At 44.2% G+C, this 23,980-nt stretch overlaps 1 protein-coding gene across 1 annotated transcript in view; it reads left to right on the top strand.

The window, feature by feature from the left end:
- The first annotated feature begins 716 nt into the window (after positions 1-716).
- LOC149308790 (serine/threonine-protein kinase PAK 3) overlaps positions 717-23,980 on the top strand; it is an 81,561-nt gene continuing 58,297 nt past the window's right edge. The window contains exon 1 of the mRNA XM_089536468.1: positions 717-937. The gene's annotated coding sequence lies outside the window, so the exon portion shown is untranslated. The remainder of the gene's footprint in view (positions 938-23,980) is intronic.

The raw sequence follows: 23,980 nt of genomic DNA, 5'->3' as shown, positions 1-23,980 counted from the left end.
TTTTTGCAGGGCACATCCTCCACTGACTCCAGGGACTAGCAAAACCACCTCTGAGGATGCCTTGGCCAAGAAAACCCTATGATGAAACCCATGGAGTCACCATAAGCCAACAGGCGACTTGAGGGGAGATACACCTGGAAGGTGCCAAATTCTGAACCTAAGCAGGATCAGCCCTATTGAGTAATTGGATGGGGGAGACCACCAATGAATCCCATTGTGCTGTAGGCTCCATTTCAGAGGAAGGGACTGGCTGAACCATCTCTGAGGATGCCTTGGCCAAGAAAACCCTGTGATGACACCCATGGGGTCACCCCAAGTCAAGAGAGGGTCTTGAAGGCACCTGGGGCAGCACAGAGCTGGACCATCAATGAGATTAAATGGGATCGCCTCCTCCCGGGGATCAGAGGCTGGATCGGGTCCCTCTGCCTTGCACCTGGATCTGAGAAGGATGCTGCTCTTCTCCTACCTAACAAAACACCCCTCCCTGCCTTGGCACCTGGGCATCCCCCCATCATCCAAAAATGCCCGCTGCAGCATCCTTCCTCCTGCCGGCTGCGCATGGGATGAATGGAAGGCAATGAATGGCATGGATTACCCCCCCTCCCTGGGCTGATCTCATTGACTGGAGGAAGGGGAAGGGTTTCACTTCCGCCTGGCTGCAGGAGGAACCACCAACCCAGCCCCCCTTCCCCCAACATCTCCTCCAATGCTCTGAGTCTTTCCTCCCCCAGCCAAGAAAGGAAGGGGGTCCCCTCTCCCTTCCTCCCCCAGCCCCATGGGAATCCGATAAGGGCCCCTCGAGATCTGCAAGACCACCCCCAGCAGCATCCTTCCTTTGCCCCCCATTGCAAAGAAGAGGCGTCCCTGGTGTCTTCTCCTCTGCAGCCTTGGTAGATCGAGGCCTCCCTGCCATCCTTTGCAAGGGAGACCAAGAAAGGTCTGTCCATTTTGATGCTTTTTGGATGGGAAATGGGGGGCTTCGGGGGCAGGGGTCTTGGATCTCTTGGTGTCTGCACTACAGAGGAAGCAAAGCCATATATGCATGCACATATCTATCTATCTATCTATCTATCTATCTATCTATCTATCTATCTATCATCTCCCCAAAGCAATGATGTACAGCTAGAATTCAAGCTGTTTGCAACAAAAAGACAGAGCCTCTCTGCCAGGTATTTCTGTTTCTGCAGAGAAAAGTCCATGGCAGCTGGTTTGGATCCAGGTTGTCTGCTTTCCAAGTCTTTTCCGACTTATGGTCAACCTAAGGAGAACCTATTGCAGGGTTTTTTATTTTGGTATGTATCTTCAGAGGGGAGTTTGCCATGGCCGTCCTCTGAGGCTGAGAGAGTGTGACTTGGCCAAGCGCACCCACTGGGTTTCCACGGCTGAGCGGGGATTTGAACACCACTCTCAGTTCGACGCTCAGAGCACTGCGCCACATTGGCATCCCCTTTTGATCCATAACAGCAATAGCAAGAAACAGCGCCACAACTACAACTGCCCAGCAAGGAAGTCAAAGCACACTCTTTGTTGTCATGGTTGTGTCTCTTTGTTTTCAACTTATGGTGACCCTAAGGTGAGCCCATCATGGGGGTTTCTCGGCAAGATTGGTTCAGAAAAGGTTTGCCATGGCCTTGTCCTGAGGCTGAGAAAGTGTTACTTGACCAAGCTCACCCACTGGTTTTCATGGCTGAGTGGGGATTCGAATCCTGGTCTCCAGAGTCCAATGCTCAAACCACTGCACCATATTGGCATCCCCTTTTCATCTATTATAAAAGGTATTTTTCCTACCAGATAAGGTTCTGGGAGGTGGAGAGGTATGTCTGGGGCTGCATCTGTTGCTGTTGTTGTTGCGTGCCTTCAAGTTGTTTCCGACTTATGGCAACCCTAAGGTGACCCTATCACAAGATTTTCAAGGCAAGATTTGTTCAGATGAGGTTTGCCATTGCCTTTTCTTGAGGCTGAGAGAGTGCGACTTGCCCAGAGTCACCCAGTGGGTTTCATGGCCACGCTGGGAATTGAACCCTGGTCTCCAGAGTCATAGTCCAACACTCAAACCACTGTGCCATGCTGGCATTTGCATGAGATAACGAAAACCCTGTGATAGGTTCGTCTTAGGGTCACCATAAGTCGGAGATGACTTGAAGGCACACAACAACGACAACAACAGGAAACTTTCATTTTTGGGGGATTGTGTGTGTGTGTTTTGATCCTGCTGAGGGTGGACCACCGGTTTAACACACCATAAGGCAGCTTTCTATGCTCCGAAGAGCGTGTAGGATTGAGGTTTTGCAGCACAACCCTAAACCAGTTAACGCAGAGGCAAGCCTCACCAAATTAAATCAGCTAAAAATCCCAGAGTATCTTAATGAGGAACCAATTTATTATGGCCTGAACTTTCCTGGATTGGTTCCATGTAAGAAAAATGCATGCCATAATAAATGTGTTCCTTGTTTTTATTGTGGTGGACTTACCCTGATATCACTTTGGACCGAGGAGGGAATCCTGCGGCCCTCTGGATAATAATAATGTTTATTATTATTATTGTTATTATTATTACCCCGCCTCTGCAATGAGATCGAGGTGGCTTACAACAGTATTAAAAAGCACTAAAATACAATAAAATACAATGCCCCATACCCACTCACCCACCATAACCAATGAACCGCAACAATAAAGCAATACAGACGCTGTTGGAAAGCAATGCCCAGCATTTCTCATCACTGGTCATGCCATCTAGAGATGCTGGGAGTTGCAATCCTGCAATACCTGAAAGTATTGCACTATTTCCACCAACGCCTTTGGAAGATATTATCAATTAAACCATACTCGCCAATGTTTCATAGATGAAACCTGGATGGCCAAGCGATAGTAGAGTACCTCTCTAAATGCAGAAAGTATTTTGCTGTGTTCTAGGAAGATGGAATCTCGCGACATTTTTGGAACCGATCTGAGCATGGACTCCTGTAGTTTGTGATCTGCTTCTTCAGATACAAGGGGATGATTCTTTTCCTGAGATGCAATGCATGAAAGGTGATGCCAAAACATACGCATCAAGTCTCAAAATACGTGTCCCCAAATTCCCTTTATTATTCGTCGCTTGGTTAAAATGGATTCATATCTCGGGGTTGAAAAATGGATTCAAATGTGAGGTTGCTGTTCTATGTTGCTGTGTTAAATCAGTATGCAAGCTGACCTATATTTACATCAGAAAAATCATAACCAGTCATAGCACAGTAATTCTGGCAAGATGCTACTTTAGAAAGTAAATAGGGAATTCAGCATTGAATCGTCCCCTTGCAAGGGCCTAAATACCTGAAATGCACCCAATCCTATCTGATCTTGGAAGCAAAGCAGGGGCAGCCATGGTTAGTCTTTGGATGGGAAACCGACAATGAATCCCAGGTACTGTAGGCAACACTGAAAAGGAAGGAACTGGCAAAACCACCTCTAAGCATTCCTTAGGCAGATAAAAACAACTATATATATATATATATAATCCAGAGACAATCACCATCACAAACTTATTATTATTATTATTATTAAGCTTTATTTGTATAGCGCTGTAAATTTACACAGCGCTGTACGTACAACTAGTTAAAATAGATAAAATAAACCTTTCGATGGCGTACATTGTACGGAAATAATTAAATATAATGCATATTAGTGTATGTTAGCATTCAAGCAATAAAGTATAGCAGACAACAAATTAAAATAACATTAGATTATTAGACTACTGATGATTCTGTTTTCAAAATGTATTTGGTTGTTGTTGAAGGTTTGCACAGAACAAGGGGGAAATTATTCTCTCCCTGCCCTTCTTCTCCTTTAGGCAACTTTGCATGATTCCAAATGTGTTCAGAGAGTCACAGGCAAAGCCAGATAACAGCAGCCGAGGGAGATCGGTATCCAAACAGGCTTCCCAGGATAGCCTTGAGAACATCATGTGTTTTGATGCTCGGAATTTTAAATAAGACATATATGATATAAATAGGTATCATGTGGCCTCACAAGTCTCTTCAGCCATTTTGCCTCGAGGAAGGTATACGCAGAACAGGGGTTTTGCTTTAGCAGCACCCAGAGCATACAAGAACACTACTGAGTTTCTTGTGATGGTGAAGATTTTGCACCATCGTGTCCTTCCTAGTAGACTGAGGCAAAAGCAAATTGCTGTAGCATCTCCTATTAATTGCTTTTAATAACGTTTATCATCTTGACCACACTCTGATGAAGAAGACCCATCTTGGTGGTTGTTCCCACATTGTGGACGGTTGTGTTCCGCGACACACTGGATAGCTTTTTGAACATCATGCGTTTTGGTAATGGGCCATGTTCAGACTTTTAAAAAGACATATACATGGCATAATGGTTTGAGTGTTGGACTACGATTCTGGAAACCAGGGTTGGATTCCCTGCTCGACCATGCAACACATTGGGCAACCTTGGGCAAGTAGCACAATCTAGCATCAAGGGAAGACAATGGCAAACCGCCTCCTAACACACTTTGCCAAGAAAACCCCATCGCCTTTGGGAAAGACTTTAAGGCACATCAACAACATGTTATAAATAGATATCATGTGGCTTCAAAAATACCTTGAAATAAGGATCTTGAAATATTTTGCCTCTAGCAAGGTGATGTTTCAATGCTGTTTCTCCAGAAAGGAATGGAGGTTGGGACAGGGAATTTCTCGGCAGCATCACTCCAGCTATGGAAATCTGTCTCAAGGCCATCCTCTGAGGCTGAGAGATGGTCATCCAGTGGATTTCCATGGCCAAGCAGGGATCCAAATCCTGGTCTCCATAGTCATAGTCCAGCGCTCAAACCACTACACCACATTGGTGGAGTGTATACTATATTGGTGTACCTCAGTTGTAGAACCAACCTGGTGTAGTGGTTTGAGCATTGGACTATGATTCTGGAGACCAGGGTTCGATTCCTGCTCAACCATGAAACCCATTGGGTGACCTTGGGCAAGAAACCACACTCTCTCAGCCTCAGGGAAGGCAATGGCAAACCTCCTCTGAACAAATCTTGCCAAGAAAATCCCATGATCCATTCGCCTTAGAGTTGTGATAAGTCAGAGATGACTTGAAGGCACACAACACATACACAAACCACTCTCTCTCTCTCTCTCTCTCTCTCTCTCTCTCTCTATATATATATATATATATATATGAGATCAGGAGACAATTCACCATAATGCACTAATAATCCTATTTCTAAAATGTATTTGTTGGAAAGTTTTACACAAACACATTGCTGAGCATTACTATTTTAATATAAAAGCATGTGCTGCATCCCTTTAGTGTGAACTTGAAAGGAGCGGTCAAAGAGATTGAGCCATTTTTGAAAATGGGCTTCGGCACCACGGATTGTTCCTTTACAGTTCGGACTAAACCCCGGAGTAGATTCATTGCCTTTCCCTTGCCCTGCAAGATCCCCTGCTCCTTGCCTTCTCGGGTCACAAAAGCTGCGAGGGGTGGCTTCAACTTTTGTAGCTCGACGCTGCTCCTAAGCTGCTTAGAGCAAGAGCCCCGCTTAAGCTTCGACAAATGTTAAGAATGAGCTAGAAATTGCAGTTCTCATCATGCCAGGATCTCTGTAGAGAGAAAAGGCAGATCTCTCTTCTCTCTTCCCCTCTTCGAAATTCTTAAATCCAAAATATTCCAAAATCCAAATCTTTTTTCATGGGTGGCTGAGATAGTGACACCTTTGCTTTCGTAGGGTCCAGTGTGCACCAACTTTGTTTCATGCACAAAGTTATTAAATATATGGTGTTAAGTCACCTTCAGGCTATTTGTATACATTGGATATGAAGCATAAATGGAGTCTGTGTTTATGCTTGGGTCCCATCTGTAAGATATCTCATTATGTACGTATGTGCAAAGAAAGGCATTCCAAATCCACCAAAATCCAAGGTCCCAAATACTTCTGGTCCCAAGCATTTTGGATAAGGGAGATTCGACCTGCATCTTTATTGGGGCAACTAAAAAGCACAAAGTAAACAAAACACAAAATGCACCTTGAATCTTTGTAAGTTGCATACTCTCAGCCTCAGAGGAAGGCAATGGCTAACCTCTTCTGAACAAATTTTGCCAAGAAAACCCCAGGACAGGTCTTAAGTCAGAGGCAACTTGAAGGCACACAACAACAACATCAAAGGACATGGTCTAGCTTGGCACCACCATGGTTCAATGCTATGGAATTCTGGGAACTGTAGTTCTGTGAGACATTTAGCCTTCTCTGTGTGAGAGCTCTGATGCCACACCAAACTACAAATCTCAGATTTCACTGCCATTGAGCCATGGCAGTTAAAGTGGTGCAAAACTGGATTGTTTCTGCAGTGCGGATACAGCCTGGGGACCTACAGTAGGCTAATAGCGACTCTTGGCTAGGGTTTCTGCAAGCTGCAGTCCGAAGCATCTGGAGGGCCCACAGTTCCTTGGCTCTACTCTATGGTCTGCTGGCTACTCCGGTGAGTTAATTGGAATGTGCAAATTCATCTTAGCTTCTTCTGTAAAGGGAAAGAGGAGAAAAGGTCTCATTTGCATTTCTTTCTTATAAAGGAGAAATTTGCTGAGGTCTGTGCCGTCCACTGCTTTGCCTGACCCCATTTTCAATCAGCCCTCGTTTTCATGCAATTAATGGTGTTATTATGGGCCAAAACGGACTTTGCTAATGAAACCTTTTCTGACAGGCCAGTGAACCTTGACTTGTGCATGGCAACATATTAAAAATCAGCTAAATGCTGATTGATTATATATATATGTGTGTGTGTGTGTGTGTGTTTCGTGAGCAGTTGGCCTGCGGCTTATTTTATGCAAAGGTTGGCTGGAGTGAATAATGAAGTGGTGTCTGTCTTCCATAATGAGACAGGTGCTTTGATGGTGGCCCAATGGAAAGCAAGGATTAATCCACATATCCACAGGGATGGCCCATAGTGGCCAGCTTGGTCATGCCAGGCAAGGATTGCTAGTATGCCATGAGAAAAGAAAGTGCCTTTGAGGTTGCTTGCCATGACACTGTAAGTGGACCTACTCTTACTCTCCGTCCAGCTTCCTCTGAAGATGGTACCTTTTTGGGGGAGGGAGGTATTGGGGATAAGAACCAGCATGGCATAGTGAAGTGATGGTGAACCTTTTAGAGACCGAGTGCCCAAACTCAAAGGAGTTCCAGCAATGGGTGTTACCCAGTGCCAGGGGCAGAACTTCCAGGGGTGGGAACAGGTCTTCTGAAGGGCAGGATTTCCACCTTCTCGGGGCAGGACTTTCGCCTTCCGGGGTCGGGGCCTCCGAGGTTGGGACTTCCACAGAGACAGTTAAAGGACTGGCCGACTTCATCTGGTACTTATAGTTTAGCCGTTCATCAGTCTCTTTTCAAATGTTTCACAACAGTGAAAAATAAACAGGAATCAAGCAGGCATGCATAGCAGTTTTTGGACTTCATTGTGTAATAGTTTATTAGAGGGAGTTGGAAGAGAATAGAAGGAGTTGCTCAGGGTGCCCACTTATACATTTCCAAGAATGAGAGGACTGGAGATTTCCATGGTCCAGGTAAATGGGGTTTCCTCTTTGGAAGCAAAAGCCGACCAACGGAGTCTATAAATGGCCTTCAGTGGATGCAGAGTCACTTTTGAGTAGAGAGGAGGAGGAGGAAGAAAGCAACCAGAACCTCCTTTGACAGGTTTTTCTCTAAACAGAACAAGGTTTGCAAGATGGCTTCTTTGTCCATGCTGCTTGGGCCAAATGATTGCCTTATTCTGGCACAAGATTGAATACGACCATTCTCTGTATGTTTGGGACAATTAGAACCATGGAAAGCAACCAACGTGTCACTACTATTCTGGATGGCTTGGCATTAATAAAGCCCACTGATTTCTCAGTGCCCAAGGCTGAGACCTCCAGAGGAACAGATGGTGCCGAGGATGCCTTCCACGCATTAGCATGACAATAGCGGCATGGGGGCATGGATTGCTTTGAGGCAAAGCTTTATCTGGTGCGCACAACCCTTTTCATTCTCCCAAATGGGGCATCCGCCTTTGGGGTTTCCCTCCTCTCCTTCTGATTTAAGTAATCAGCATTTAGTTGCTTCGGGTGAGACAAATGGGCTTCTTAATCAAACCAGGCAAAAAAGGGAGGGACTCTCTTTGTAATCTTTGGAAGTTTACTCTCTGTTGGGTGGTAGGAGAAAGAAATGAGCAACGTTTGACAGATGAGAAGCCCCAATGCTCCAGATGAGTCCTGGTTCTTCGAGGAGCAGACGTGACATTCTGCTTCTAATTTCATGAGCAATCGGTTGCATATGTCACAAACTGCCAAAATAGAATGAGATCTTCAGTGGGGTTATCTCTAGCTGCAAGTTCTGGAGCAGCAGGAGCTTTTCTGTGTAACGCTCACTGGTGGTTCCTATCTAACCTCAGTTAGGGGCACTTAAGTCCAGAGATGGCTGGTGGCTTCCATGTCAGTGTGGTGGTGAATCTATGGGGCTAGACAGATTGGCAGAAAGGGGTGGCAAGATGCCACCCCTTTTTGCCTCCGATGGAGACCGTGGCAACCAAATGCCACAGCCTCCGGGAGGCATATAAAGAGTCTGCTCCTGGTGAGTTCTTTTTAGGCCATGTGTGGGGAGCCATTGGCACACTCATGTGTGATGATGATATCTGCATGGTATGGCACTGTTTGGGCACTGCACTACGCGGATGTCATAATCGCGCGCCCCGTATGGATGAGTGTGTGCAGTGATGGCGGCCAGGGTGCAAGGTAGGGTTGCTGAGCATGTAAATGCTCAGCCCCTGTGCACCCCTACTTCAGGCCGAGGCCGGTGAAAGCATCCTTCCGTCCAGGCCCTGTGTCAGGTTTTTAAAGGACTTTAAAGGAGCTGTCCAACACGTGGAACTAATGTATAATCCAAGGATGTAGCCGTGTTAGTCTGTAGAATCAGTCTGTGGAGAGATCTTGTAGCACCTTTGAGACCAGCTTGAAAGAAAGAAGTTGGTAGCATGAGCTTTCATAGGCTTAACTCTACCTCTTCAGGTGCATTTGGTGCAGTGGAAAGCCAGGCCTAGATGTGCCCTTGGCGTGTGAGAATGTCGATTCAAATTCAAAATCCTTTGTGTATGGAAAGGAAGTAGCAGGTCCAGTTTTAAGGATGGTTGTTTGTGAACAAAGGCATTGGAAACTAGACTTTGTGTGTGGAAATGAAGCTGGTGTAGACCAGTCCTGTGATTTACCTGTATAAAACTCCTCTTGATACACTAATAATGGGTCTCACTTAAATCAAACTGGTGTAGATGGCATATTCTTCACCCATAGGCAATGGGGAATCAAAACTCTCACAAGGAGCCCCAATGCTTCTCCTGGTCCTAGAAACTATTCTCTCTAGACTATGTCATCCCTTGATCATGATCCAGAAGCGGTTTGAGAAATATCCCTTCTGATTAGCAATCCAGTCAAATTAAAGTCACAGGCTCCCTCCCTTCACCCTTCGAAGGTTGCTTTTCTCTGCCCAAGCCTTGCTAACCAGGGAAATTTGTCAACTTACACCCAGCAACCAAATTAAACGCAGGCTTTTGTCAAAGCGCCGCCGTCCCTGTCTGAAAGCTCAGAGGGGTACGAGTGTTGACAGCCCTTGGTCTAATTTTAGCTTTAGGTTAGTGGCTGGTTTTTAAAAAGTCCCACTCCCCAGCAAAGTCAAGCAAAAACAGGCTCCCGAATGAGATCCCAAACCATCCCTTATCCAAACGCATGGACTATCTGCTCACCTTTTCCAAAAGGAAGGCTGGGTATGTGTACCATTCAATTGCTTACATGAGTAAATAAATACATACATAAGAGTGCAATTCATTTGGATCCCAAAAGAAATTGTTTTATTTAAGGTCAGGTTATTTGGCCTTCTAACCAGAGTCTGAGGCAAAGGTCTTAGTGGCCTTCAGGCTGCATACAGCCAGCGGATCCCTCCTTTCTGGCCTCTGGACCCCTACTAGTCCCTCAAAACCTCCCAACCCCACCAATTATTTCTTTATATAAAAATTCAGTACAAATTACAGATGTATTTCACCCAAAACTTGGATCAGGAAGCCCTCAAAATGGAATAAAGCCCCAGACTCCAACAGAAAGCCATCGTCTTGGTATCTTGGGAGTCATCTTGGCTTCTAGGGAGAGCTCAGGCTTGAGTTTCTCTAGGACTGTCTTTTTAGCAGACCATGATGTCTGTAGAACCTTCCTCCAGAACCACATTTCGGATGAGTTCATTGTCTTCCTATGGCTTTTTTTTTACTGTTCAGCTTTCACAACCATATCTAAAAAGTAGGAAATACAATGGCATGGGCCATCTTGACTTTAGTATTCAATGATATATCTTTATGCTTCAGGATCTTGTCCTTCCTATCTGCTCTTCCAAGTCTTGATCTTCTTCTGATTTTTGACGAATGGCCACAATGTCTTTGTTGCCTGCTTTAAAGTTATGTAAATCATCTGTGTTCTTACAGTGACCAGAATTCAATTGCATTGAGCCAGGGCAGTTAAAGTGGTGTCAAACCGGATTATTTCTGCAGTGCGGATGGAGCCCGAATCAGTGGCTCCTCTACTTCATTTCTTGACTCTGGGACCAATTCTCCTGCTTACTTAAAACTACTTTCAAATGACATTTTAGAGGCATTGTAAATGCTTTATCTCTGACCCTAAGAAATAAATATCAAGAAATAATGAGTAGTGTAATGAGCTACTTTTAAAAGACCGTAACAGGTGATGACAACAAATGACTTTTTCAGCCCAATAGCAGTTTAAAAAGTATTCCTTCTGCCAGTATATGATGAAAAGTGAACAAAAGTGATGAGTAGTTTAATGAGCGATGTTTTAAACATTGCAACAGGTAACAAGTCTACTTTTTCAGCCCAGGAACAGGCAAGAGAAAGGGATTGGGAGATTCAGCAGAGGGTTAAGTCATTTGCGTTGTGTTTTTTCACCTCTGTTCCAAACAACCAAACCTTGGAAGTCAGCCTTGTCAGAGGAATCAAAGTGTATCTCTAGCCTCTAATGTCTATAGGCGATGGCATGGTTTTCCCAGTACATTAAGCTCATGTTTTTTTGCTAGGACAAGCATTGAGCCCTGAAAAGCTAACTTTTTCACAGCTCTGTCGTTTCCGTCTTTTGTGGCCATTTATTTACAAAATGGATTGTTGGGACAAAATCCCATTGCTAGTTCCGACTAAAGTAGGCCCATTGAATCAGTTGCTCAGTGAACACTTATGTGAAACCCAATGATTCCATAGTGTGGGTCCTTGGTATCTGCCGGTGTTTGGTTTCAGAACCTCCGATGGATTCCAAACCCATGGATGTTCCATTAAATACAATGGCCTAGTAAAATGATGTTCCGAGGGCCGACTGTAGTATCTCAGAGCCATAGAGCTGGAAGGGGTCACAAAGGTAATCTAGTCTAACCCTTTGCCATGGAATACATCATTAAAGCACTCCTGAAAGATGCCCTTTCGAAATCTGTTTAAAGTCCTCCAAAGAAGCTGCGTCTTTCCTGATCCCATTACAGTCGGCCTTCTGTATCCGCAGATTCTGCATCCATGGGTTCAACCATCCACAGCTTGAGAATAGTTTTAAAAGGTATACATTCCAAAATGCAAGCCTTGATTTTGCTACTTTAGATAAAGGGCACCATTTTACTATGCCATTGTATATAATGGGACTTGAGCATCTGCAGATTTTGGTATCCGTGTGGGTCCTGGAACCAAACTTTTAATGTTGTAAGCCGCCTCTCCAATTGGAGAGGTGGGATATAAATAATCATAACAATAATAATATTAGCAGATGCCAAGGGTCCACTGTACCTTCCATCCCACTTCCCCAACTGTGTAAATTGCTTTATATCCCAAGGCCTGGATATCACTTGGTAGTGCTTTTGAAGCAATGGGTTTATATCCATGAAAGCTCATGCTGAAATACATCTTTACAAACCCTGTCTCCTTCCCCTGCCCTGCTCCTTTTAAAGGGCAAACAGGGTCACTTTTCCAAAAGGAATACAGGAGAAAGGACTAAAGTAGTATCAATACAAAACAAAAACAACCATTAGTGCTGGAGAAGAGTTCTGTGAATACCGTGGATGGCTAAAACAAACCAACCCACAAATCGGTTACACCATAAAGTTCCAGTCTTTGAGTCCTCTTTACTCATAGGATCCTTTGTACCACTACATGATCTGTCACAACCATTCATTTTCTGAGACACAAAATGTGGAAATTTCATTGCACCGGGGTACTTCGAAAGCTAACATTTACCCCCAAGTCAGCAAATGGCTGGGACTTTCTGTAGCCTTGAGCATCCCAAAAGGCCACTGTTAACTTTAAACCCTTCAACGGATCTGTTTTCCTACCCTCCTGGCCTCATCTTTCCACGGAAAAAGTGGTTTAATAAATGACATTCTCATATCCAAAGGCAATTTTTGTAAAAACTGACAAGCAGCTACTTCTCAGACTTTCACTGTCGGCCTTCCAATACTTCCTAGGAAATAGTAATGTCTTGATTTCTGCATGAAACCCTTTCAGTGCCGTGAGAAAATGGGCGATGGTCCACAAAAGCTCATGGTAAAATCATTCTTAAAGGGCCATGAGATCCCCTTTCCCCCAACCTTCCTCCATTTCATGTTCAAGAGTGTTGGCTTTGATGAGCCAAATCAACGCTAAAAGTACCAGATCCTGTCCAGATCTTGAAAGTTCATCAGAGTCAATCTGATTAGTACTTGGATGGGAGACCACCAACAAATACTAGGTGGACTTATGGTGACTGAGAATGGCCTCAGGCTATTTGATGTAGAGAACCAACAATTATTTCCCATTCCCTCCCAATTGTGCCAGGGACCTGCACCATATTTGTGCCCATTGGGTACAACTTTTCCTGCCTTTCCTGGAGGCTTGCCATTGTGACCGACAGGCAATGACTTGGGGACTGGTACCAGACCGGGTACCCTCCTTTGTCTTCTCCCAGTATTTCAGGCTGGAGCCTAGAGCCCCCAGATATGGTTACCATGTTATCTAGGGTGCTCAACAATGGCACCTTTTCATCCTGGAGAGAAGTAACCAGTGGTGTTCCACAGGGCTCTGTCCTGGGCCCAGTACTGTTCAACATCTTTATCAATGACTTGGAGGAAAAAATTGGGGGAATACTTATCAAATTTGCAGATGACACCAAATTAGGAGGAATAGCTAATACTCCAGAGGACAGGATCAAAATTCAAAATGACCTGAATAGACTAGAAAGCTGGGCCAAAGCTAACAAAATGAACTTCAACAGGGACAAATGTAAGGTACTGCACTTGGGGCGAAAAAATAAAATGCACAGATATAGGATGGGGGACACCTGGCTTAAGGAGACAACATGTGAAAGGGATCTAGGAGTCCAAGTAGACCACAAGTTGAGCATGGGTCAACAGTGCGATGCGGCAGCTAACAAGGCCAATGCGATTTTAGGCTGCATCAATAGAAGTATAGTGTCTAGATCAAGGGAAGTAATAGTGCCACTATATTCTGCTTTGGTCAGGCCCCACCTGGAATATTGTGTCCAGTTCTGGGCGCCTCAATTCAAAAAGGACATTGAGAAACTGGAGCCTTGTGTCCAAAGGAGGGCAACTAAAATGGTGAAGGGTCTGGAAACCTTGCCCTATGAGGAACGTCTTAGGGAGCTGGGGATGTTTAGCCTGGAGAAAAGAAGGTTAAGAGGTGATATGATAGCTCTGTTTAAATATTTGAAGGGATGTCATATTGAGGAGGGAGCCAGCTTGTTTTCTGCTGCTCCAGAGACTAGGACCCAGAGCAATGGATGCAAGCTGCAGGAAAAGAGATTCCACCTCAACATTAGGAGGAACTTCCTGACAGTAAGGGCTGTTCGACAGTGGAACAAACTCCCTCGGAGTGTAGTGGAGTCTCCTTCCTTGGAAGTCTTCAAACGGAGGCTGGATGGCCATCTGTGAGGGATGCTTTGATCTGGATTTCCTGCATGGCAGGGGGTTGGACTAGATGGCCCTGGTGGTCTCTTCCAACTCTATGATTCTATGATTCTGTGATTCTACATTTCAGTTGGGATGTAGGAGATCAGGCCTTTTTGCTGATAAAGGCTTTAAGAAGTCTCACCACCTCAGTTTTTATTAAAGAAGTATCACATCAGATCAATAAGTCTTGTTGCAATACTACACACAGTACATTAAGTATGGCTAGCACAACGGCTAATTAATACAATTTACAGACAGTTTAGGCAAACCCATTTTGCCAGTATTGTCATGCAACAAGCTGCACAAAACAAACAAACAAACCAGCAACATACAAGCAGGGTCAGCCCTGGTTGGTACTTGGATGGGGGACACAGATACTATAGGCTATAGTATTTCAGAGGATGGAACTGGCAAAAGGCACCTCTGAGTATTGGTTGTCTATGAACTGAAAAACATCCATCGATGATCCATGGGATATTAAATCATAAGCCAATACTCATAAAACCGGGACATTACTATGTCGGGTCTAGTTAGCTGATGTTTTAACTCTGGGCTTGTCTTTCCAAATACTGTGAATTGGCTTCTCCTTTTTCCGCAGTGATCAGTGCAGGGGTTCTGTTTTGTATGAAGTCTGATTAGATGGGAATTCTTTAGTGTGATTTTACAAAGATGATCTGCCTTTGAGATGGATAAACTTTAACACGGCGGTGAGCTAGAGGTCAGATCAATTGACCTTCTGCTAACTGCCTCATTTTCCAAATCAGCAAAAGCAGGCGAAAGCATGAAAAGGGGAGAGAATAGGAGAGAAATCTCTAAAGAGGGTTTTTCTTGTGGTTCATGCACAAAAGTAAGTGGGATGATTCAAAGGCATCAAGACCTGAAGTTGATTCTTATGGGTTTGGGAAGCTGGTTGGTTGTCTTTTTTGCAATAAACTTTTGCCCATCCTTGCAATCAATGGAGCCAGGCCATTGGGGAAATATCATTAATGCTGAGCTGAATTGGCCAAGAATATAATGACCCAACGTTGCTTTTTGAATTACAAAGCCATAGATTTCCATTCTGCCGGTGATTAATGTGCTAATCTCCATGGGCAAGGAAATCTCCAAAGCAGAAGGAGCCCCTACAGTACCCTTAAAATCCATGCCTGGGGCAGTACATAGTATGAAATGGAGTCTCCCTCCTTGGAGGTCTTTAAGCAGAAGCTAGATGGCCATCTGTCGGGGATGCTTTGATTTAGATTTCCTGCATGGCAGAATGGGGTTAGACTGGATGGCCCTTGCGGTCTTTTCCAACTCTATGATTGTATGATTCTATACCATTCTCTCCTGAATTGCAGTCTCAGTTACATACTGAAACGCTACATGCTCTGTGCAGGAAGACCACCAAGAATGGAGGTGTAGGGGTTTTGATATTTCTCCTATAGTGTCCAAAGGGCATCCTGGACTGAGTTCCAGTCCTGGCAATAAATCGGCTCTTCACCAGTCCATGTGAAACTCTACTCCCCCTTGTGGTGGGAGGGTGAACTCCCACAGATGCCCAGTTTAGTGTCTGCTTCCTCTCCATTTGAACGTTGGGAAGCGAGCACCATACTTTCCCCTGCTTCTCATGCTTGCCTTTTTTTGTCTTTCTCTTCTTTTTCATCTGACCTTCATCTCTTCTCTCCAATTGGCCTCCCAATTGTCCCTATGTGGCAGGGACAATGACCGTCTAGGACAGCAGTTCTCAACCTGTGGGTCGCAACACCTTTGGGGTATCGAATGACCCCTTCACAAGGGTCGCCTAAGACCATTGGAAAACACAAAGAGCCGGCGAGTCCAGAGGAGGGTGACCATTGGAAACTGAGACACTGCAATTGTATGGTTAGGGGTCACCTCGACATGAGGAACTGTATTAAAGGGTCGTGGCATTAGGAAGGTTGAGAACCACTGGTCTAGGAGATGATGATATTTCAGTTCTCTTACTTTGATATGGAGAATGGGTCTTATATTTGGGAGAAAGATGGGGTATTAAATAAATAAATAAATAAAATAGCGGGTCAGCATCTTCCACCCCATTTGACGGCAGCGATTTAGATAATGTAAAGTGCCAGGAATTCTGTTACACACAGCGCTTGGTTTCCGAACAAAGAGGATCTTTGGGGATACAAAAGGAGCAGCCAATACAAGGTGTTGGTTATTACCTATAAAGCCCTATATGGCTTGGCCCCGAGTTACTTGAGGGACTGCATCTCCCCATATAATCCGCCCCACACACTCAGAACATCCGGGAAGAATCTGTTGGAAGTCCCTTCATCCAAATATGTCTCCACTTCCCAAAAGGCCTTTTCAGTGGTGGCCCCGCGGATGTGGAATAATCTTCCCGAGGAGCTCCGTCTGACGACCCCCTAGAAACATTTAAAAAGAGATTGAAAACTCTTCTCTTTTGTCAAGCCTTCCCCCCTGAAGAATGAAGCTGTGTATTCTGTTGCCATCGATTCTCTGCTTTACCCTTTGAATAATTGTGTTGGAGTTTTTAGTGTTATATATTGTATATTTGTAATATGGATTTTTATGAGATGTGTTGTACTTGGTTTTATCGACTGTAAACCACTTTGATCTTTGGAAAAGCGGTATACAAATAAAATTTATTATTATTATTAAGGGTTGTTACCACCTTCAGCACCTGCAACCTGAGGCAGCTGACCTACTCTACCCAATGTTAGGGTTGGACCTGCATGGCGTTACTGACCGACATGGTTGCGTAGTGGTATAGTTGCGAAAACTTCTACTTTCAAGATGACTGAATCCTTCTTCAGAGATGCTGAAGTCTGAAATGTTAGCAATGAAGTCACCTTTGAAAAACTTCAGTTTGAAGGAAGATGCCTGTGAGATGTTCGTCTGTGGAGAGGATGCTCAAAAGGTAGGAAAGCTGTAATCGCAAGAGACATGGCTCCTTCTCCTGTCAGTATCTACTGCCTGAGTTGCCATTTATGTCACTGTGAGCTCTTTCTTAAGAGACATGTTTGTTGAAAGCGTCCATTGTGCCAAAGAGGTGCAGGCTTCACCTCTTCATGTTGCAGGTGTAACTCCATGTGGCATTGTCTCCAAGGCATGCAGAAGGTTTCGGAGCTGGTGACTTCTCCAGTTAGGATCTTCAAGAGGAGGTCTTGAATGGTCTCAAGGGATATCCATTGCACAAAACAAAAGAAAGGAAAAGAGCCGGCGTGTCCAGAGGAGGGTGACAGAATGGTGAAGGGTGGAAACCTTGCCATATGAGGAAGGTAAACAAGTGTCAGCAGAGTGATGTGGCACCTAAAAAGCCAATATGATTTTAGGCTGCATCAATAGGAGTATAGGGTTTACTTCAAGGGACATTATAATACCACTCTATTCTGCTTTGGTCAGACAACATCTGGAATCCAGTGTCCAGTTCTGGTCCCCACATTTCAAGAGAGATGTTGGCCAGTTGGAGCATGTCCAGATGAGGGTAAGCCAAATGGTGAAAGGTCTGGAAACAACCAAGCCCTATGAGGAGTGACTTAGGGAGCTGGGGATATTTAGTTTGGGGAAGGGAAGGGTAAGAGGTGGCATCATAGCCCTATTTAAATATTTGAAGGAATGCCATGTTGAGGATGGAGCAAGCTTGTTTTCGGCTGCAAAAGAGTCACTAGGACAAGGAGCAATGGATTCAAGCTACAGGAAAAGAGGTCCCATCTAAACATTAGGAAAAGCCTCCTGATGGTAAGATGTTCGACAGTGGAACACACACCTTAAAGTGGTGTCAAATTGGATTATTTCTGCAGTCTGGATGCACCCAAAGGATCGTTCATTAACAGAGCTGCTTATTCACAAGGTGAAATCTGTATTTTCTGAGATAGTCTGCACAATTTGTAATTGTTGCAGACACATATTTTAAAGGATGCTTCCCAAGTCAGTCTTGTGTCTGGTGTCCCAATATGTGAGGCCTCTGTGAAGCTCACAAGGGCTGCATCCACACTGCAGAAACAATGCAGTTTAAGACCAGTTTTACCTACCATGGAACAGTGCTGTGGAAGTCTGGGAATTGTAGTTTGTTGTGCTTTCTGATAGAGAAGGCTGAATGTCTCACAAAATGACAGTTCCCAGAATTCCATAGCATTGAGCCACGGCAGTTAAAGTGGTGTCAAACTGCTTTAATTATGCTGTGCAGATGCAGCTAAGCAAGAGGAAAAAATACTAGTCTTCCCTTATTCTTATTCCTTATCAGCTGGTACTCAGAGAAAACCTCCCTTATCCTAGTGATCCACAAACCTGGGTCTCTACATAATAATATCAAGCACAATAATAGTGATAATAATTGAAATATAATAATAATAACTGGAATATAAATAAGAATTTAAATATAATTAGGTGGGGAAGGAAAAGGAAAGGAAAGGAATTGAAATGTTTTGGATAAAAAGAAAGGCATGGAGAAAAATATTACTTATCCATAAAGGCCAAAGAAAAAGATGTTTAAGAGAAACCCCCCCAAAAAAGAAATGGATAAAAGTGGAGATGTCAGAATAAAGAGCATTTTGAAGGTTGTGATGTCACTTCCCATTAGTATCCATTAGTTGATGAGCGACTGGAGGTGAAATGCTGAGTATGATGGGACGAATTTGCCCTTGGAAGGGCCAAGAAACTGATCCAGAATTGTGAGGCTTCGCCAAGGGCAGAACTGCCTCGGTTGCGTCCAAGGGACCCTCGTGCCAAAGCAGGCCGCCCCGGGAACCAAAAATCTCACTGCTGGGTTGCGTAAGAATTTGGCAGGAACTATCCATGAATCTAAAGGTAACAGCGAAAAACAAAAGAATATCTGAAGGGCTGTTGCATCTCAAGGGACCAAGCTTATTTTGTGCATAGAACTCAACCGAATGGAGCCAAAACACATGAAAGGAGATGTTGATTGAAGATTAGGAAAGATGTCTAAGAGGGTCTCTCCTTCATGGGAGGTTTAAAAAGAATTTAGATTTTTGTGGGTTTTTCGGGCTATGTGTCCATGTTCTAGAAGAGTTTCTTCCTGATGTTTCACCAGCATCTGAGGCTGGCATCTTCGGAGAATGCATTCTCTGAAGATGTCAGCCACAGATGCTGGCGAAACGTCAGGAAGAAACTCTTCTAGAACATGGACACATAGCCCAAAAAACCCACAAAAATCTATGGATGCTGTCCATGAAAGCCTTCAACGTCACATTTCAAAGAATGGTTGGATTGCCAGCTCACAAAGATCCTTTAGATCAGTGGTTCCCAAGCTTTAGTCCTCTAGGTATTTTGGACTTCCGTTCCCATAAGCCCTAGCTAGCTTGGCAGGAATGTTGCGCACTGAAGTCCAAAACATCTGGAAGACCAAAGTTTGGGAACCACTGCTTTAGATATAGATTCTTAAACTCTCTGAAGGTTGGACAAGGTGAATGCTGGGCTCTCTTCAAGTTCTACTGTTGTATGATGCACACCACTGTTGTGTTGCTGTGTGCCTTCAAGTCATTTCTGATTCATGGTTTCATGAGATATTTAGCCTTCTTTGTGAGAGAGCTCTGGTGCCATGGCAGTTAAAGTAGTGTTAAAGTGCATTATCTCTGCAGTGCAGATGAAGCCTTAGTTACCACGAAATACATAGCCTCTTATCTGGATTTATGTTCAGATGCACTGATGGAGAACATGCCGCAGGTATTTTCTCAGCTAGATCATTGTGGGGGTGGGATAAGAGCGCCGCGCGATGCAGACAGATGCAAATGTGTGACCCTGGTTAGAAGTCTTCAAAGAGTTGCATAAGACGATACAGGTCTGTCTAGCAGCTTGTCAGTGCGAAAGCCTTGAATCTGTAAGGCTTGAGGTGTGAAAGCAATACATTCTGCTGAGCTGACAGTCACTTCTCTTGTGCTGGGATTTTCTAAGGAGCATTCTTTTGTTACATTTGCAAAACTGCAAGGAGCGCGCATATATTAATACGCGACGTGTGCCAAGAAACCATGATCTCTCTTTATACCTCTGCTAATGGATTAGGATATATGACTGTATCCCAATTTGGCTGTTTCTTTTTCCAAGGCTGCATTTGCATTTTTAAATTTTGTTTCAGAGCTGCTGCTTGAAGGTCAGCGATTGTATGTCCAGGAATATTAAAATGTTATGTTATGTTATTTATTGCTATTGCACATGAAAACAGCCACAGTTATATCACAGTTAACAAAGTAGATGTGTCCGCTCTTGTGCAGAGGCTGCCCTGTTTGTCAATTGTAGAGGCATTGTTAGGAAGAGGATAGCATATATCACACAGAAAGAAGACAGAGTAAATGTACTTCTGATATTGTGTGGGACGTTGTTGTTTTTGCTGTGCGCCTCCAAGTTATTCCGACTTATGGGGACCCGATCGTGGGAGTTACTTGGCAAGATGTGTTCAGAGGAGCTGTAATGTTGTTGTCAGTAGATGTGGGCACAGAGGAATCTCAAATGTAAGGGACATGGTGGGATGGTAATAGATGATATGGGGAACAACTCTTACAAAATCCCAATCCTGATAGTTCAGATAGTTTTCATGATCAACCGGGGTTTGATTCCAGGACCCCCCGTCAATACCAAAATCCGTGGATGGTCAAGTCCCACCAAATACAGTTGCATCATAAATGCCTGAGTTATACTGTTTGCCACAACTATTGCAGACCCATTAAATGAATGGGAATTAAACTATGTGTCGACACACCATTCAACAATCGATTGAATGAGTTTATACTAGCTGATACTCACTGATAGGAGCCATACCTTTGAGTGTCCATTTGATGCATTCTTCTTTCCTGTATGTTTTCTTGCTTATGAAACTTTCAGATATATGTGGCTTATACTGTATACACTCGACTATAAGTCGACCTCATATTTAAGTCAAGGGCAGGTTTGGGGGCCAAAATGATGGATTTTGATATGACCCGTATGGATTCATGATCGTGGCACTATTGCCATAAAAGGTCCCCAGTCCTGTTTTATTATGCAGCAGCTGCTGTGAGCGATGGAGCTCTGTTCTCCTGCAGATTGGGGCATAATATATTGGGGTTTCCAATCCCTCCTACAAACCACTAGTTCAAGGAGGAATTGTGGCAGGGATCCTTTTTTCTGATTGTTACACCAGAGACCATTGGCAGAAGGGAACTGGAAACATCAATGTGCTTTGCCCTAATGGATAGGAGAACAGATCTCTGTTGCTCACAGTGGCTGTTGCCAATGTTAGGACTGCAGGCATTGGGCTAGGAGATGCTACCTAGGGTACATCTATACAGTAGAAATAATGCACTTTGACACCACTTTAACTGCTCTGGCTCCATCCTACAAATTCCTGGGATTTGTAGTTTTGGGGGATCACCAGCCCTCTTTGGCAGAGAAGACGAAAGACCTTGTAAAACTACGGATCCCAGGATTCCATAGGATGGAGCCATGGCAATTAAAGTGGTGTCAGACTGCATTATGTCTACCATGTGGATGTGCCCCTAGTTAAATAAAAACACAGCTGATCTAGAATCTTGGATCTTTGGTTTCTTCAACCCTCCAGCCTGTAACTTAATCCATCATTTTAAGATACTAGGAAGTGTTGAGTTTTATAGATAGCCTTATCGCTTGCTATAATCATTTGAATTGATTTCTTGGCATGCGAGGCTTTACGCCATCACATTTTATTGTTCTGGGTTGTTGCAAGATAAGCTAAGTAAGTTATTTATCCAATTCCCTATCTTATGGGATACGCCTGTACCCTATAGCTGCGCTACTGAAAGCAGTGGTTTGTGAAACCAAGCAAATTGGCTAACACCATATTACAAATACACTACCAGGCCCTGGAACATAAATCCAAAACAGACTGCAGAAATAATCCAGTTTGAGACTGTTTTAAGTGTCCTCACTCAATGCTAGGGAAATCCTGGGAACTGTAGTTTTGTGAGACATTTAGCCTTCTCTGTTGGTGAGCTCTGGGGCCATGGCAAACTACAATTCCCAGGATTCCTTAATACAGAGCCAGGGCAGTTAAAGCGGTCTGAATCTGGATTATTGCTGCGGTGTGTTTTGGACTACAGGATAACCCCTTTAAAGATCAATCTACAACCAGAACAAATTCCTTGTCCCACTGAACTGGGATGCATCTGCACTATAGGAATAATGCAGTTTGATAGCACTTTAATGGCTATGGCTTCATCCTAAAGAATCCTGGAATTTGGAGTTTCGTGAGGCACCAGCACTCTTTGGCAGACAAGGCTACAAATTACTTGTAAAACTGCAAATCCCAGGATTCTTACAGCACATAAAGTGGTGTCAAACTGCATTATTTCTATAGTGTAGATGCACTCATGTATGCAGCCAACTATCTAGGGCCACAATTTATGTTATCTTTCCCCACTTTGGACTCAATCATCCCCCTGTTTCTTTTCTCATTCTCCATACCTTTACCTCCCTTCCTCCTTGTTCTCCTGTTTTGATGGACAGGAGCTGGGTTTAACCTTGGACCTTATTTGAAGGGACCTCCTAAATGAGAAAGGCATTTAATCGATATGAAACGCTGGATGCAAATAGAGGTGAATATTGCATTGATGGGTACGGAACGAAGCAACCTCACACACACCTGCAAGGGGATCCTTCAGCGACTTTCTTGTGCTGACATAGTAGGAAAAATTCCCCGGGGAACTGATCCATAGATCTCCAGTTGCAAACCTGTTTGTCTGCCCAGGCTGGAGCCAAAGGACACCATTTTGAAAGGAAAACAAGTGCACCGTTATTCCTTCTTATCTTAAGCCTATTGGATGCTCAAAGCAGAGCTTGCAGATTGACTCGGTGTTTCACAGTTGCAGCGTGAAAGTGGTTGTAGTTCTTCTTTGTAGTTTAGGAGCCGTGTCGCCTTTAATTTTCAACACAGTTTTGCAAGGTGAGTCTACATGGCTTTGGAGGTGGGCAAGTGTGCAAGGCCAGGGGATTGCGCTAGCCCCCCAAAACCTTAGCAGTGATTCCCAAACGTTGGTTCTCAAAGTGTTTTGGATTTCATCTCCCCAAAGACCTAGCCACCTTGTCCAACAGCCAGGAATTATGGGAACTGAAGTCCAAAACCCCTGGAGGAGCAAAGTTTTGGAACCACCGCCTTAGAAGGACCACATCCACCACATCCATTCCCACCCATATAATTCCAAATGGGGTATTTCTGGTCCATTTAGGACTGGAAAGGCCCTTTTTAACAGCAGAAAGTGAATGCGAGCCATGTCCCATTTCAAACGAAATTTGGATCAGATGGGTCCTGAAACATGGTGGCGAAGCTCTCCATGCTCCCTAAAGGAAGGCATTAAAAAAGGTGTGCAAACATATGTTTTGACTCCTGAAGGGCCCAAAAAACCTCCAGGTGTGGTGGAAATGCCCTCCACAGCTCCAGAGGTCCTTCTCAGGCATTTCTGTTTGGAAAAATATGACAGGGGTTGGACTATATGGCCCTTCGGATCCCTTACAGCTCTATGATTCTAGGATACTCTGCTAGGCTCTTTGCGCATAATGAGTCTTGAACTGTGAAATTTGTATTTATTTTGTTTTTAATCCCACCTGGAAGACTACAATCCAGTGGGATTCAGTTTATCAGCTCCTGTTTGAGAAGCTACACTTGGGAAGGTTGTGGAATGAATCGTGGTTATAAATGCCATGCTGTCTGGTGTGCGCCTTCAAACTATTGTAGGTGAAGTCTCATGGGACACTGGTTTTGGCACTTGTCGCCGTTTAGACAGAACTTTTGCTGACATTCAGTCATCCCACTTTTACGGCTGCTTTCACGAAGTCCCAGTTTCTCTCTCCTCCTCCCATTTTCCCCTGTGGTCCAAAACTCACTGCAGAAATAATCCAGTTTGAGACCGCTTTAGCTGCCCTGGATTACTGCTAGGGAATCCTGGGCATTGTAGTTTATTGTGGCCCCAAAGCTCTCTGATAGAGAAGGCTAAATGTCTCACAAAGTTACAGTTCCCAGAATTCCCTAGCATTGAGCCAGGGCTGTAA

This window comes from Sceloporus occidentalis, unplaced genomic scaffold, assembly GCF_023333645.1.
Source record: "Sceloporus occidentalis isolate IW3139 unplaced genomic scaffold, rSceOcc1.0.p SCAF_8, whole genome shotgun sequence".
In the NCBI taxonomy this organism is placed as follows: Eukaryota; Metazoa; Chordata; class Lepidosauria; order Squamata; family Phrynosomatidae; genus Sceloporus; species Sceloporus occidentalis.
The sequence above is the reverse complement of the archived record's forward strand: the minus strand, read 5'-3'. Positions and strand labels throughout refer to the sequence as shown.